Consider the following 15042-nt stretch of genomic DNA (forward strand, 5'->3'; position numbering starts at 1 on the left):
ACAGATTACTATATTCAGTTATTATTGTGTCTTGTGAACCTAACCTATTCTACTGATCAACTCACCAGTATTATCAATATGATATCATTGGTCTCTCATTATATCCAGGGCTATCTCCATTTGTCCTATCTATATCTTGCCACTGGACCTAGATGGCTCTGGAGGAGAAAGTGACTTTGCATAGTCCTCCTCCATTTAAATCAAATTCATTTCCTTAGCATGGCACGACCTCCTTGATCTCATGATTATCTTCTTGAATGAAGGACAAACAACAAATCCTAGCCAGTACCAAATAATTTTGATGATTGCTGCTTTATAATATAGTTTTAGATCTGAGATTGCTAAATCACCTTCCTGTAAGGGTTAAAAAGCCTCTAGAAGTAAGGAATGCAGTTCAAGGCATGTGGGAAGACCTGAGGGATGAGAGGTTCTGAGGCAGAGGCGAGTGCTATGTGGAGGTGGGGCATAGCCCCAAGAGGCGGTGTCTGATTCCAGGTACCACGCCTCCCTCCTTAGTGCTCTCAAAGCCTAGCACGCCTCCCTCCTTCTTCTCCGGCCAATCCCATTATGCCAGGTTCCTAGAGGACTTCCCCCTTTCCCCATATCATCAGTGGGGTATAAATATGTGCTATCTCAGAATAAAGTTCTCTTTCCCTTCACCCCTACTCCTGGTGGTCTGTCTCTATGGGATCTGGGTTGGTGCCCGAAGACGGGTAAGTGTGGCCTAGCCCTGCCATTGACGGACGGGTGTTAAGAGTAGCTCTAAGGGGAGCTACCAGGTTAGAGTAGTCCACCTTTTATGACACACCTTCCTTTGATTTTTTTTTTAAATTAATTCTCATGATATTCTTGATTTTTTGTTTTTCGAAAAGAGTTTTTATTATTTTTAAGCTCTAAAAATTTTTGGTAGTTTGATTGTTAGCACTGAATAAGTCAATTAATTTAGGTAGAATTGCCATTTTTATTACATTAGTCTAAACTTTCCATTAAAATGGATATTTTTCTAAATGTTTGGATCTGATTTTGTGAAAAGTGTTTTGTAATTGTGCTCATTCAATTCCTGAGTTTGTTTGGGCATGTAGGCCTCCAAATATTTGTCTACATGTTTTGTTTTTTTTTTCCTGAGGCAATTGAGGTTAAATAACTTGCCCAGGGTCACACAGCTAACACATATTAAGTGTCTAAGGCTAGATATAAATAAATTCAGGTCCTCCTGACATTTATTGACAATATATAGAGATGCTTATGCTTTACTTAGCTTTATTTGCAATTTATTATGCAAATTTAGTTGCAATTTTGCTAAAGTTATTAATTATTTCAGGTAGTTGTTTTTAGTTGATTCTCTAGGATTCTCTGCTATCTATGATGCCATCATATCATTCACAAAAAGTGTTAATTTTATTTCCTTGTTGCCTATTTCTTCAATTTCTTTTTTCTTTCTCTTATTGCTAAAGCATGCATTTCTAATGCAATATTGAGGAATAGTGGTAATAATGGACATATTCATTTCATCCTGATCTTATTGGGAATGCTTCTAGCTTATTCCCATTACATCTACTGGTACCTGATGGTTTTGGATATTTGCTGCTTATCATTTTAAGGGAAATTCTATTTATCATGCTCTCTAGTGTTTTGTTTTTTTTTTTTAATAGAAATAGGTGCTGTATTTTGTCATCTCTTTTTTTCTGCATCTCTTGAGATAACCATGTGATTTATGTTTTGTTATTGATGTGGTCAATTATGCTGATAGCTTTTCTAAGGTCGAACCATTCCTATATTTCTGGTATAAATCTCACCTGGTCATAAAATATTAATCTGGTGATATATTTATGCAATACCTGTTAAAATTTGATTTACATTTTTTACATTTGTTACAGAAATTGATTTGTAATTTTCTCTTTTTTGGCTTTTCTTTATTTAGATATCAGCACTATATTTATGTCATATAGTAGGAATCCTCCTATTTTCCCAAATAGTTTGCATAGTGTTAGAATTTTGTAGAATTCACTGTAAATCCACCTTACCTTGGACTTTTTTTTTTTTTTTTTTTTTGGAGGAAAGGTGAGAGGAAAGGAATTCGTTGATGGCTTATTCAACTTCTTTTTCTAGAAATGGGTTATTTAGGTATTTTATTTTGTTTTCTATTAATCTTGGCAATTCATATTTTTTAAAATATTTATCAATTTAACTTAAATTGTCACATTTGTTGACATACAGCTGAGCAAAATAGCTCCTAATTATTGCTTTAATTTTCTCTTCATTTATCATTCTTTTTGATGAGGTCTAGATTTGAGGTACCCAAATGAAAATGAGGTCTAGTGACAGGTTTGAGGTACAGGGAGTCAAATAGAGCTCCCCTGCAACCCTTTTGGATTAAGTGCAAGGATAGGGAGTTAAATGAGGTCTAGTAGTGGTGCAAGAGTCCCCTGTAAAGGAATTTACAGACCTGAAAACCTAGATTGGTAAAATAGCTTTATTTTGGGGTTTGGAAGTAAGGTTAAAGTCTAGTTAGTAAAAGGTGTTAGGTAAAGAGAAGAGGGTACTGGAAATATTATTCCAGTGGGCAGAGACCCTTGGCATGCCAGGTGTAAGGCTGCCATGTTTGGAACCTCTGCAAAGAAAGGACTCCTGCTTGGCTCTTTTATAATGAGAGATTTAGCTAAAGGGGCTGTGAGTGGAGACCCAAGTGGTCTAAGATCTGATGAGCATTGTGAGAGCCCAAGTTGGCTCAGGTTCAGTAGGGGCCTGGGACAGACCCCGATCTCCTATTGGAATTCAAAAGGGTGATTTTGACCAGGATTTGTGAATCTAAAGCTAGGAGGGGCTGGGAATCAGAAAGGAATAAATCAATCTGAAAGGACTAGTTTTTTTAAAGGGACCACAACCTGCATCACTTTTCAGTTTTGATAGTGATATTTTGGTGTGTTTTTTTATTTGATTAATCAAAGGTTTATCTAATTTATTACTTTTTCATAAAACAAGCTCTTAATTGTATTTATTAGCTCTATAGATTTTCCTTTCAATTTTATTTATCTATCACTTGATTTTCAGACTTTCTGATTTGATATTTAAGTTGAGATTTTTAATTTGTTCTTTTTTCTAGCTTTTTTAAATTAGATGTTCAATTCATTGATTGCTTATTTCTTCTTTTCATATAAGTATTTAGAGGTATAAAATTTCCCTTAAGAATTGTTTTGGATGCATCTTTTGGACATCTGCTGCTTATCATTTTTAAGGGAAATACTATTTATTATCATGCTCTCTAATGTGTTTTTTTTTTTTTAATAGAAATATATTCTGTATTTTGTCAAATGCTTTTTTGGCATCTCTTGAATATGATTTCTGTTTTGTTATTGATGTGATCAATTTTGCTGATAGTTTTCCTAATATTGAACCATTCCTGTATTTCTGGTATAAATCTCACCTGGTCATAAAGGATTATCCTGGTGATTTTGGTATATTATCATTATCATTTGCTTTATTGAAATAATTGATTGTTTCTATGATTTGTTATTTGGCCTATTAATTCTTAGATTATTTAGTTCCCAATGAGTTTTTAATTTATTTTTTTCATGGCCATTTGTTACAAGTAATTTTCATTACATCATGATCTAAAAAGAATAAATTAGCATTTTAGCTTTTCTGCATTTGATTATGAGGTTTTTATGCCCTTAACACAGTCAATTTTTGTGCAGATTTCAAGTTTGAGGCTGCACCCATTCAGTGATTAAAGGTAGGTAGAAATTGAAAAAGAGAATCTCCTCTTTCACCTAGTTCAAAAAATGTAGATAAATAAATAAATGAATGAACAAATGAATCTGGGAGGGGAAGACTCTCAGGATTTCTGGCCAAAACAGAAAGGCTCTGGAGGAGAAAGTGAGACAGGTGACCTTGCCTAGGTCTCCCTCATCTAAATCCAATTCATTTGTGAGTCATGACATCACTTCCCTGATGTCATGGTCCTCTTTGAGAAGGAAGAGGTCTATTATTTCTAACTTTTGGAAAAAAAAATTTCTATTCCCCTCCTTACCTTTTTTGTTTGTTTGTTTGTTTATTTTGTGGTTAGATTTATCTGATTCTGAAAGGGGGAGGTTGAAATGCCTCACTAGTATAGTTTTGCTATCAATTTCTTTCTGAGGCTCACTTAACGTCTCTAAGAATTTGAATACTGTACTACTTGTGTATGTACATATTTAGTATTGATATTACTTCATTTTTATGGAACATTTTAGTAAGATGTAGTTTCCTTCTTATTTCTTTTAATTAGGTCTATTTTAACTTTTGCTTTGTCTGAGATCAGGATTGCTATGCCAGTTTTTTTATTTTTTACTTCAGCCAAAATATAATATTATTCTGCTCCAGCCTTTTACTTTTACTTTGTGTGTTTCTCTCTGCTTCAAATGTATTTCTTGTAAACAGCATATTGTAGAATTCTTGTTTTCAATCCACTCTGCTATTTGCTTATGTTTTATGGGAGTGTTCATCCCATTCACATTCACAGCTATGATTATTAACTGTGTATTTCCCTCTCTCCTATTTTCAATTAATGATTTTTATTCTCCTTTCATCCTGTCCCTCCTCACCAGTGCTTTGATTCTAAGACTTTCCTCACTCTGTCCTCTCATCTAATAGCCTCTCTTCCCTTCCCACTCCCCGTTTCTCCTCCTACTTCTGTCCTTCCTTCTATCACCACCCCTTCACTTTTCTTTCCTTTTTCCTTTTACTTCCCCATAGAGTAAGATAAATTTGTTTACTCAATGAAGAGTTTAAATTACTCCTTTCAGTTAAACCTGATGAGAGTAAGGTTCAAACAATGCTTGTCTCCTTCCTTCTTTCCCTCTAGTTCAATAGATCTTTTGTACCCTCTTTATGTGATGTAATTTACACTTTTATGCCTCACCCTTTCCTATTCTCTCAGTACAGTCTTTTTTTTTTTTTGATCTCTTAATTCTTTTATATCAGCATATTAAAATAAACGCATATCTATACTCTCTATCTATATATACTTCTTCCAGCTGTCCTAATTGAGATACAGTTTTCAAGAGTAACAAGTATCATCCACCATTATAGGGATGTAATCTAGTTTTATTGAATAATAACAATATGTTGTTATTTTCACCCTTTCCTGTTCATATTTTTAAACTTCTTTTGAGTCTTGTATTGGAACATAAAATTTTTTGTTCAGCTCTGGTTTTTTCATCAGGAAAATTGGAAGTCCCTTATTTCATTGAATATCCAATTTTATTCCAGTAATATTATGCTCAGTTTTGCAGGGTAGTAGATTCTTGGTCACAATCCAAACTCTTTTGGATTTTTCTAAAATATCGTATTTCAAGTCCTCTAATCTCTTAATATAGAAGGTGCTAGAACCTGTGTAATCCTGACTGTAGCTCCTTGATGTTTGAATTATTTTTTTCTGGCTCCTTGCAGTATTTTTCCTTGGTCTGCTAATTTTGGAATTTGGTTCCAATATTCCTTGGAGTTTTTATTTCATCTCTTTAGAGAAGTGACTGGTAGATTCTTTAAATTACTATTTTACCTTTTTGTTTTCCTTAATAATTTCTTGAAAAGTGCTGTCCAGGCTGCTACTGCTGTTTTTTCTTCTTTCTTCTTCTTTCTTTTTCTTTCTTCTTTCTTCTTCTTCTTCTTCTTCTTCTTCTTCTTCTTCTTCTTCTTCTTCTTCTTCTTCTTCTTCTTCTTCTTCTTCTTCTTCTTCTTCTTCATCATCATCATCATCATCATTATTATTATTATTATTATGGCTTTTAGAAACTCCAATGACTCTTAAATTATCCTGGATCTATTTTCCAGGTCAGTTGTTGTTCAATGAGGTATTTTTCATTGTTTTTATTTTTTTTCATTCTTTTGATTTTTGGGGGGGTTCATTCTTAAATGTCTCATAGTCATTAGCTTCCAGTTCCTGAATTCTAATTTTAAGGAATTATTTTCCTTATTTTGCTTTTCTATTTAGTCAGTTCTTCTTTTTAAGGATTTGTTTTCTTCAGTGGATTTTTTTTTCTTCATTTAGTTAACTGTATTTTTAAAGGAAATGTTTTCCTCAGTTGTTCTTCCAAGATGTTGACTCTTTGTAATTTTTTTTCTTCCTCCCACTTGACTTTTTAAAATCCTTTTTGAGCTCTTCCAAGAAGGCTTTCTGAACTTGAAACCAATTGTATGTAGGCATTTTAACATCATTGTCCTCTTTTGAGTTTGCTTTATCTTTCCATGACTTCATTTTAATTTTTCTGTAGTCAGAGATCCTTTCTGTTTTTTGTTTGCTTGTTTTTGTTTATTTTAAAGCTATTTTGTGACTTTTGAAGTTGAGCTCTGCTCCTGGAGCATGAGGGCACTCTCCCAACATTTTACACTGGAGGCCAGGAGCCTGGTTTTCTGCACTTCGATCTCTGGGGCTGTCAGCTAATCCATTAGGATGGAACAAGTAGCTGGGATGGCTCAGCCTAGTTACATCTGTTGTGTTTGGGGTTCCAGAGTTGGTGAATTTACCTTCTATGTTGAGATTGGAGACCATACAACTAACCTGTTGTGGCACTGGCTTGCTGAACTAAGACTCTGTGACTTCACTTGTTGATCTACGTCTAAGAGCCTTCTTCTGGCTTTCCTGGACACTGCCTAAACTAGGCCATGCCCCTTTTTGCTCAAGTGAGACAAACCTTTCCCAAAGTTTTTCTAATTTATTTTAAGTTGGAAAATTGTTTCACTGTGTTTTTTGTAGGTTCTGTTGCTCCAGAATCTATCTAGCATCTTGATTTGTTTCAAAGAAAACTGGGGAGAGCTCATGCACCTCCCTGGCTTTTCTCCATCATCTTAGCTCCTTCCTTCTGAAGGAGCTTTTAACCTCAAACTTGTTATATGTGCTTCTCAAGAATTTTTTTATTGTGAAGTGGAATAACCTTAACATACCAGCTTCCTGGCTTTATTGAGTGTCTCCTGTTATTGAGTTGCTGACATTGATGACTTCAGCAATCATTTCTATGCAGATGGTTCTCAGATCTATACATCCAGCTCTAATCTGAGTTAGATTCCAAAATCATTTTATCAATAATTAGCCTTTATGCATCTCCAAATGTATATTTTACAGGCATTTCCAAGTCAACGTGTTTACTGTGGAACTAATTTCTTTCTCCTCAACCCACTAAATCTCTCTAATTCTTTCATTTCTACTAATAATATCACATCATTTCTAGTCACCCCCACCGATGGCCTTGGAGTAATTATTGTCTCTTCTCAATCCCTCATTCTCTATAGCCAATCATTTGTCATGTTTTGGTGATTATAACTTCACAATAATAACAATGACTGTATATAATAACTAGGGTTTATATAATACCTTTAGAGTTGCAAAGCATTTTACTAATATGATCTCATTTGATCTTCATTACAATCTTGTATAACAATGATGCTACTATCACACCCATTTTACTGATGAATAAACTAAGGCAAAAAAATGTGAAGTGACTTGTCCAGGGCCACACAGCTAATAATTATCTGAGGACAGATTTGAATTTAGGTCTTCCTGACTCCAGATCCAGTGCAAGCTCTCTCTCTCTCTCTCTCTCTCTCTCTCTCTCTCTCTCTCTCTCTCTCTCTCTCTCTCTCTCTCTCTCTCTCTCTCTCTCTCTCTCTCTCTCTCTCTCTCTCTCTCTCTCTCTCTCTCTCTCTCTCTCTCTCTCTCTCTCTCTCTCTCTCTCTTTGTCTCTGTCTCTCTCTCTCTCTCTGTCTCTCTCTCTCTCTCTCTCTCTCTCTCTCTCTCTCTGTCTCTCTCTCTCTCTCTCTTTGTGTCTCTCTGTGTCTCTCTCCCTCTGACTCTCTGTCTCTCTCTCACACACACATGCACATAGACACAGACACACACAGACACCCCACCACCACCACCACCATCATTATTACCATCATCCTAGTTCATGTTTAGACCAGATTATTGTAGTAGCTTCTTATTCAGTTAGCCTAGTTCCAGTCTCTTCCCTTTCTAATTCATCTTCCATGTAAGTGCGTGAATTATCTTCCTGAAGCACAAGCCAGATCTCATCATTTCTTTGCTTTAGAACTTTCAGTGTCTTTCTAATTATTATCTATAGATACAATACAGATTTCTCATTTTGTCATTTACTCAACCTGGCTTTAATAAACCTCAGATATTTCACTCTATTCTCCATGTACTCTATATTCTAGTCAAAGCATTTAGTGTTCCAAATTCAGTGCTCCATTTCCCATCTCTCTTCTTTTCACAAGTACCTGTGCCTGGAGTAAAGCACCTCCTCCATACCTTGCAATCTCCTTTAGAATCCCTAATTTTTTTTCAAAGGCCAAGCTCATATTCTATCACTTGAAGACATCCTTTCCTGATCACCTTAGCTTTTTGTACCTTCTTTTTACTCTCCAACTCATTATGCATGTATTGTTCATTATACATTTACGTATTATAGCCTAAATATTCCCTTTCCTTGAGGTCTGGGGATATTTTTTATTTCATTTTTTGCATCCTAAATACCCGGCACAGTGCTGAAATACAGTAGATACTTAACACTTGTTTATTTGGACTGGAGAAGGGACCTATGGTTTCAGAGCAAATTATCTTCTCCATGCATGTCTGTGTGTGTGTGTGTGTGTGTGTATAAAAGAAATGACATTAACATGAACATTAAGGATAACCTTGAAAGTGAATATAAATTACAAAATATGGATAGTGAGATTCCTGTAGCACTATAAAATTTGCAAAGTGCTTTGCATAAATCATTCCATTTGAGCTTCATAATTACCTTGTAAAGTAGGTCCAAATTTATATTATTATTAATGCAATTTTACAGAAAAGGAAAATGAATCTCAGAAAAGCTAAATTGCTCCTTTGATCAGAGTTTATGTCAAAGATAGGATTTGAACTCAGACCTGATTAATCCAAATCCAGACCTCTATTTACTAAGCCAAATAGGATGTAAAATATGTGTATGTGTATTATGTACACGTACACACATACGCACACATATATATCTATGTTTATGTGTGTATCATATACATGTACAATTTGAAGTATTCATTCTTGTTTAATTTTTGTCCACAAGGTCTTCATGGCACATATACTGGAATGGTTGGCCATCTCCTTCTTCAGTTAGACTGGATTTGAATTCAGATCTTTCTGTCTCCAAGTTTATCAAGGCTCTATCTACCGCACCACCTAACTGCCACATATTGATACATATATAGAAACACACATATGCACATATAAACACACACAAATATATATATATATATATATATATATATATATACATATATATATGTATGCACACACACACACACACACACACACACACACACACACACACATATATATATATAATGGACTTTTGTGGAGCCACATTTTGCTTCCCATAGACTGCCCATAGACATAGATTCATAGTCCAAAAGATACTAATAAAGCAAAGAAACATAGATTCCTCCAAGGGAGGAACAATTGCCTAAATTGTCACATCTGCACAACCGATTGCCTTTATAATACCTAGATTCTTTCAAAGTTCAGACCCATAAACACCTCTTATATAAAGCTGTCATGATTGTCCCACCTACTAGTGTCCTCCATTTCAGAATAACTTTCCATTAACTTTGTACACATTTCATATTGATATATGCTTCAAGATTCTATAAAAGACATAATAATAGAAATAGCACTTATTGGTAATCCCATGTTCCTAAATATTATGAGATACAAAACAGGTAGGTAGCATATTGATATGTAGTAACTAACAGCCAACATTTACATGAAACTTACTATAGGCCAAGCACTGTGCTAAGTATTTTACAATCAATATCTCAATTATTACTTAAAAAGAAACCTGAGAGGAAGATGCTATTTTTATCTCCATTTTATAAAGAAAGATAAACAGAGACTAAGTGATTGAGATCAGATTTTAATTTAGACCTTCCTGAATTTAGACTTCCTGTTTAAGTTTGAAGATCCCTGCTTAAAGAGTTATCAAACTGTGTATACCCTTTGACCCAGCAGTGTTATTGCTGGGTTTATATCCCAAAGAAATCTCAAAGGAGGGAAAGGGACCCACATGTGCAAAAATGTTTGTGGCAGCCCTTTTTTGGTGATTAGAAACTGGAACTGAATGGATACCCATCAGTTGGAGAATGGTTGGGTAAATTGTGGTACATGAATTTTATGGACTATTATTGTTTTGTAAGAAATGACCAGCAGGATGAATACAGAGAGGCTTGGACTGATGCTGAGTGAAATGAGCAGAACCTGGAGATCGTTATACATCAATAATATATGCTGTTCAATTCTGACAAACATGTCTTTCTTCAACAATGAGATGATTCAAATCAGTCCCAACTATTCAGTAATGAAGAGAATCAGCTATACCCAGAGAGAGAACTAGGGGAAATGACTGTGGACCACAACATAGTATTTCTACTCTTTCTGTTGTGGTTTGCTTGCATTTTTGTTTTCCCTCTCAGGGTTTTTTTTTTGTTTTTTTTTTTGTTGTTGTTGTTGTTTGTTTGTTTGTTTGTTTTACTTTCTTTCTAGATCCAAATCTCTTATGTAGCAAGATAAATGTATAAATATGTATACATATATTGTATTTAACACATACTTTAACATATATAACATATATCGGACTACCTGTCATCTAGGGGAGGACTTGGGGGAAAGGAGGGGAAAAGTTGGAATGGAAGGTTTTGAAAAGGTCAAAGTTGAAAAATTACCTATGCATATGTTTTGTAAATAAAAAGCTATAATAAACAAAAATTTTTTAAAAGCCTGGTCCCTCACCCAGAAAAAAAGAGAAAAAAGCCCAGAAAAAAAAACCACAATGTGAAATATATGGCCACATTGGACTAATAAAATCAAGAAGGAACCCAGAAAAAGTCCACACTAAGTATTAAGAAAAAATAAGAATAAAAGTCACACAACTGAAAAAAAAAGTAATGACTATTTTTAAATGATCATATATTAATGATCATTCTCAGTAAAACAATGATCCAAGATAATTCTGAAGGACTTATAATAAAAATGTTACCCATCTTCAGGGAAAGATTTGATGGTGTTTGAGTACAGATTGAAACACACTTTATAAACTTTATTTTCCTTGAGAGTTTTTGTTTTATGTTTTCTCTCACAACATAATTGTAGAAATGTTTTGGGTGACTACACAGGTATTATTATCTCTATCAAAAAGGGAGAGAGGTTGGAGGTTCTAAAGATGAATTTTAGAAATTGTTTTTACCTGTAATAGTAAATTAAAATACCAAAAAAATTTTTTTAAGGTCAAAAAATCATTAATGATCTCCAAGAGCTTTGGTTTATGTGGGCTATATGTAGTGATATTTACTGTAGTAGAAATTAAGATGTTATAGTTATGAAAATATTTTCATGTTAGGAAAATAGTTTTGATTTCATAGACTCTCTGAAACATTCTCAGGGACCCACAAAGTTCTTTTCATTATACTTTGAGGATTGCTGCTCTAGAAAGTGACTATTGCTTTGTAGGAAGACAAACGAGGGAAAATAGAGAGGGAGCATTCAGTTCACAGCTACTGATAAACATTCTCTGGATGTCTCCATTCTTGTGGCAACAGTCCCATCTCCTATTAGAGGAAGTGAATGTTTCCTGCCAGAAAATGCATGTCTCAAGTATTTTCCTTAATTGTAAAAATCAAAAGTTCAGAAAACTAGTAATTGAAGGCGAATCTTGAAACATTTACAGAGTTAAGTTCATAGCTGGTTGGGCCTGGGGAGGCTAAGTGGATCTGGGAGTGGTATATCTCTTGACAGCACCTCACCCATGAATAAATGAAGCCCAGAATCAGAAACCTTCCAGAAGGGGGATATCTAGTTGGATGTTTTGAACATGAAATCTATTCTGAAAGGAATCCCCAGGCCAGTAACAGCTTGGAGGAGTTAAAAGTTCAATGAAAAGAAAGATGGAATCTTACAAAACAATGAGAGGATAAAAGTGGGGGAATATAGAAAATTCTGAGGGATGCAGAGATCATGGAATACTGGAGCCCAAAACTTAGAGCACTTATATCATCCAAACTTCTAGTTTTACTGAAGAAAAAATGGAGACCTATCAAGGCAAATTCACTTGCTCAGTTTTATAGTGAAATAATAGCAGAGAAGATGATAGTGAAAGTCTCCTAAGTTAGTATTCTTTTCATTACACTACATCATCTGTACAGCATGCACAAATGCCAATTTAAGGCTATAAGAAATTCATCTCTCACATAAAAGTTGGGCTAAGTATAACAATCAGCTAGGATAGTGGTCTCTACAAAGGGTGTGGGCTACTTAGGTGGTTGAAGCCTGACTTTAAGGTATCCTTGTCCCACCTTTAGTTAAAGATTATGTATTCAACTAATCAGAGAAGAGGGAGATGTGCCATACACCAGCCTCTCTGTGAAAGTCAACCATGTGGATTATCTACAAAAACAACCTTCCCCTAACTACATCTTCCTCCTTGAGATCTTTCTTTTAATTGTACAAGCTCCTAATTTATTCCCTTTTGAGATGGGAATAAGATCCCTGGGATACTTATAATTGAACTGTATGGCCCTGGCAATCAATAGCCTTGGAGTGGGAGGTTAGAAATGACCCCCGAACAGGGACGGGATTGGCCAAGAACCTCATGAGTTCTGCTAGTCTGATCATGGGAAGGGATTCGAGCTCCCAAGATGGATAAAGTAAGATAAAAGTAGATGTGACATCACAGGAAGAGGCAGTGGGGAAAGAAGCAGATAGATTTACAAACAGAATTAGAATACATGTTAAAGAGGGCAGCAAACAAGAGAATCAGGAAGCAAATATTTGCCATGTTTGATAGTCCTCAGAAAAGAACATGGGCCCCGTTAGAGTGGAAGAAATTTAAGGAATTGAAAGAGACAGTTAACACTCACTGGGTTGAATCTCCATATATCAAGGAGCTGCTGGCTCTCCTAGCCTCCAGCAGTATACTAACACCAAATAATTGGAAGACTATTGCTAAAGTCTGCCTTATGCCTGGGGAGTCTCTACAATGGATGATTCTGTTTTCAGACTTAGCAAATGAAACTTTGTAAACAGGGCTTAGATGAACCTTTCCCTGATTTTGTAGCTCATCTACAGGTAGCTGTTGAGAGGTTAGTAGGTAAAGGAGAAACAGCTGGAAATTATCTAGAGAGAACACTAATGCCCATTGCCAGAAAGCCATGTCCTCCTTAGATAAGAATGCAAGCCTTGAGGAGATGATAAAAAGAATGTTGGCTCTGGTGTCTTTCAAACTTAAGCTCACAAACTCCTGTATCCAGGTGTTCTGTTGAACAAGAACTGTTGCTTGATGAGGCAGAGAGGCCAGAAATGTCCAAAGGTCTGGGATTAGGCATCCTGGCAATCAGTAATCTCTGAGGGAGAATTTACAAGCAAGGATTGCCAAACCCCACAGGGGAAGGTTCAATAGTCTCATTGAGATGGGAAGGTAGGAATGCATAATGGGTCAAGGTATAAATTTGCCTGTGATCATGCCCAGCAGTTCAAGTATATAATTTAGAGAGCCATACAGGTGGATGTGGATAATATCTTACAGGATAGAAAACTAGATCTTATGGAAACAGGGCTTCAAGTGTGAGAGAATACCCAAAAATTCCTTTGAAAGAACGGGGAAGGATATTGGCAAGGTCCAACCTTGGTACTTTGGAGAAGGCTGGGATATTTATGTTTTGCAGGTCCTGATGGGGAAGACGACTGGGTTTCAGAAGGATTCCAGAAATAACCACTTGGTCAACATGAAATCACCTTAGAACTGATGTTGACATTTGGTACCAGATGCTGCTGCTGCTGCCTATAAATCACTCATCTCCCCTCTTCAGCCTGGATCCCATTGGGTAGGGGCATCTATACAGTCCTTGTGAAGATGAAACCTTTGTCCCTTTGCCACAGGTAAATCTCGAACACATTTCCCTTTATTGCATCTTTGTACTTTTTTCTACTTCAAGCCTATGTTTTATATGTAGATATATTTTTATATTTTTAATATCAAAGCTAGTTTTATGAGCGGTCCCCACTAAACAGAAAGGGGGATATGTTAGGGACTTTCCTTCTGGGAATTGCCATATATGCTATGTCAGCTGGTAGGGTGGACCCAGGAGGTAAAAGGGGGTTGGTTAGCCTCTGAGGCAGGAGCTTATGTCTTACAGGTGTTTCCTTGAGAAGGCGAGGGGTGTGTCCTCTTGTTAAATCTTTTCTTAGGGTGCAGCACTACCTCCCGGTGTCTCCCTTTTATGGATCCACATACACAATGCTGAGTGGGTTAGGCACAGGGTAATCCCAGAGGAGAATAAATATAAATGACCAGCTTTGAATCCACAGGAAAAGAAAAAGATTCAGAGAGAAGTAGAAAGAGGCAGAGATGTAGAGAGATTCAGAGAAGCAGAGAGAGGCACAGAGGCATACACATATTTACTCTTGCTTCCTGCTAACCCCTACTGAGATTACCAATAAAGAAAGGCTGTTTGGCACCTTAACATTGGCTCATCTTCATGTGTTTCTGGGGAAGATTGGTATGTATGGCCCTGGCAATCAGTAGCCTCCGTGGGAGGTTACACTGAACCATTAACTGGATACCCAAAGTAGCTATAACATTTTGAGGGAATGTCTCTCTTCCTTTCTCTATGAATGTCACCTTCGATCTTTTAGCAAAACAACCTTCTACTGCTGTGACAGCCTTCAGGGAAGAGGCCAGTGAAGAAGAAATGCCTCCCTACTTTCTTACTTTAGGTAGGATAGAATTAATCCCATAAGATGATCACCCATGGTTGTGACCTGCATTGTAGATCCCATTACATTATCATTTTCTTTCAAATGTTTCTACTATCATAGAGCATTACACCATCCTTCTGCTCACCCAAATTCACAATCCTGATGTCATTATTGAATTCTCATTCTTTCTCATAATTTGTTAAATTCTGTCATTTTTATCTTTGACATACTTTGTAAATTTCTCCCCTTTTCTTTAGGCATATAGCTACACTCTTTCTTCAGATCCT

General features: G+C 35.9%; 1 long non-coding RNA gene across 2 annotated transcripts in view; it reads left to right on the plus strand.

Annotated features, from left to right (window-relative positions):
• The first annotated feature begins 660 nt into the window (after positions 1 to 660).
• The window catches only part of LOC141554937 (uncharacterized), a 43615-nt gene continuing 29233 nt past the window's right edge, over positions 661 to 15042 (plus strand). The window contains exons 1-2 of one of the 2 annotated variants that reach the window (XR_012486009.1): positions 661 to 713; positions 13723 to 13936. This is a non-coding gene — a long non-coding RNA (uncharacterized LOC141554937). Of the gene's footprint in view, positions 714 to 3694; positions 3734 to 13722; positions 13937 to 15042 lie in introns of those variants that run through there. The other variant, XR_012486010.1, reaches the window with a different exon arrangement.

Source organism: Sminthopsis crassicaudata, chromosome 1 (assembly GCF_048593235.1).
Source record: "Sminthopsis crassicaudata isolate SCR6 chromosome 1, ASM4859323v1, whole genome shotgun sequence".
In the NCBI taxonomy this organism is placed as follows: Eukaryota; Metazoa; Chordata; class Mammalia; order Dasyuromorphia; family Dasyuridae; genus Sminthopsis; species Sminthopsis crassicaudata.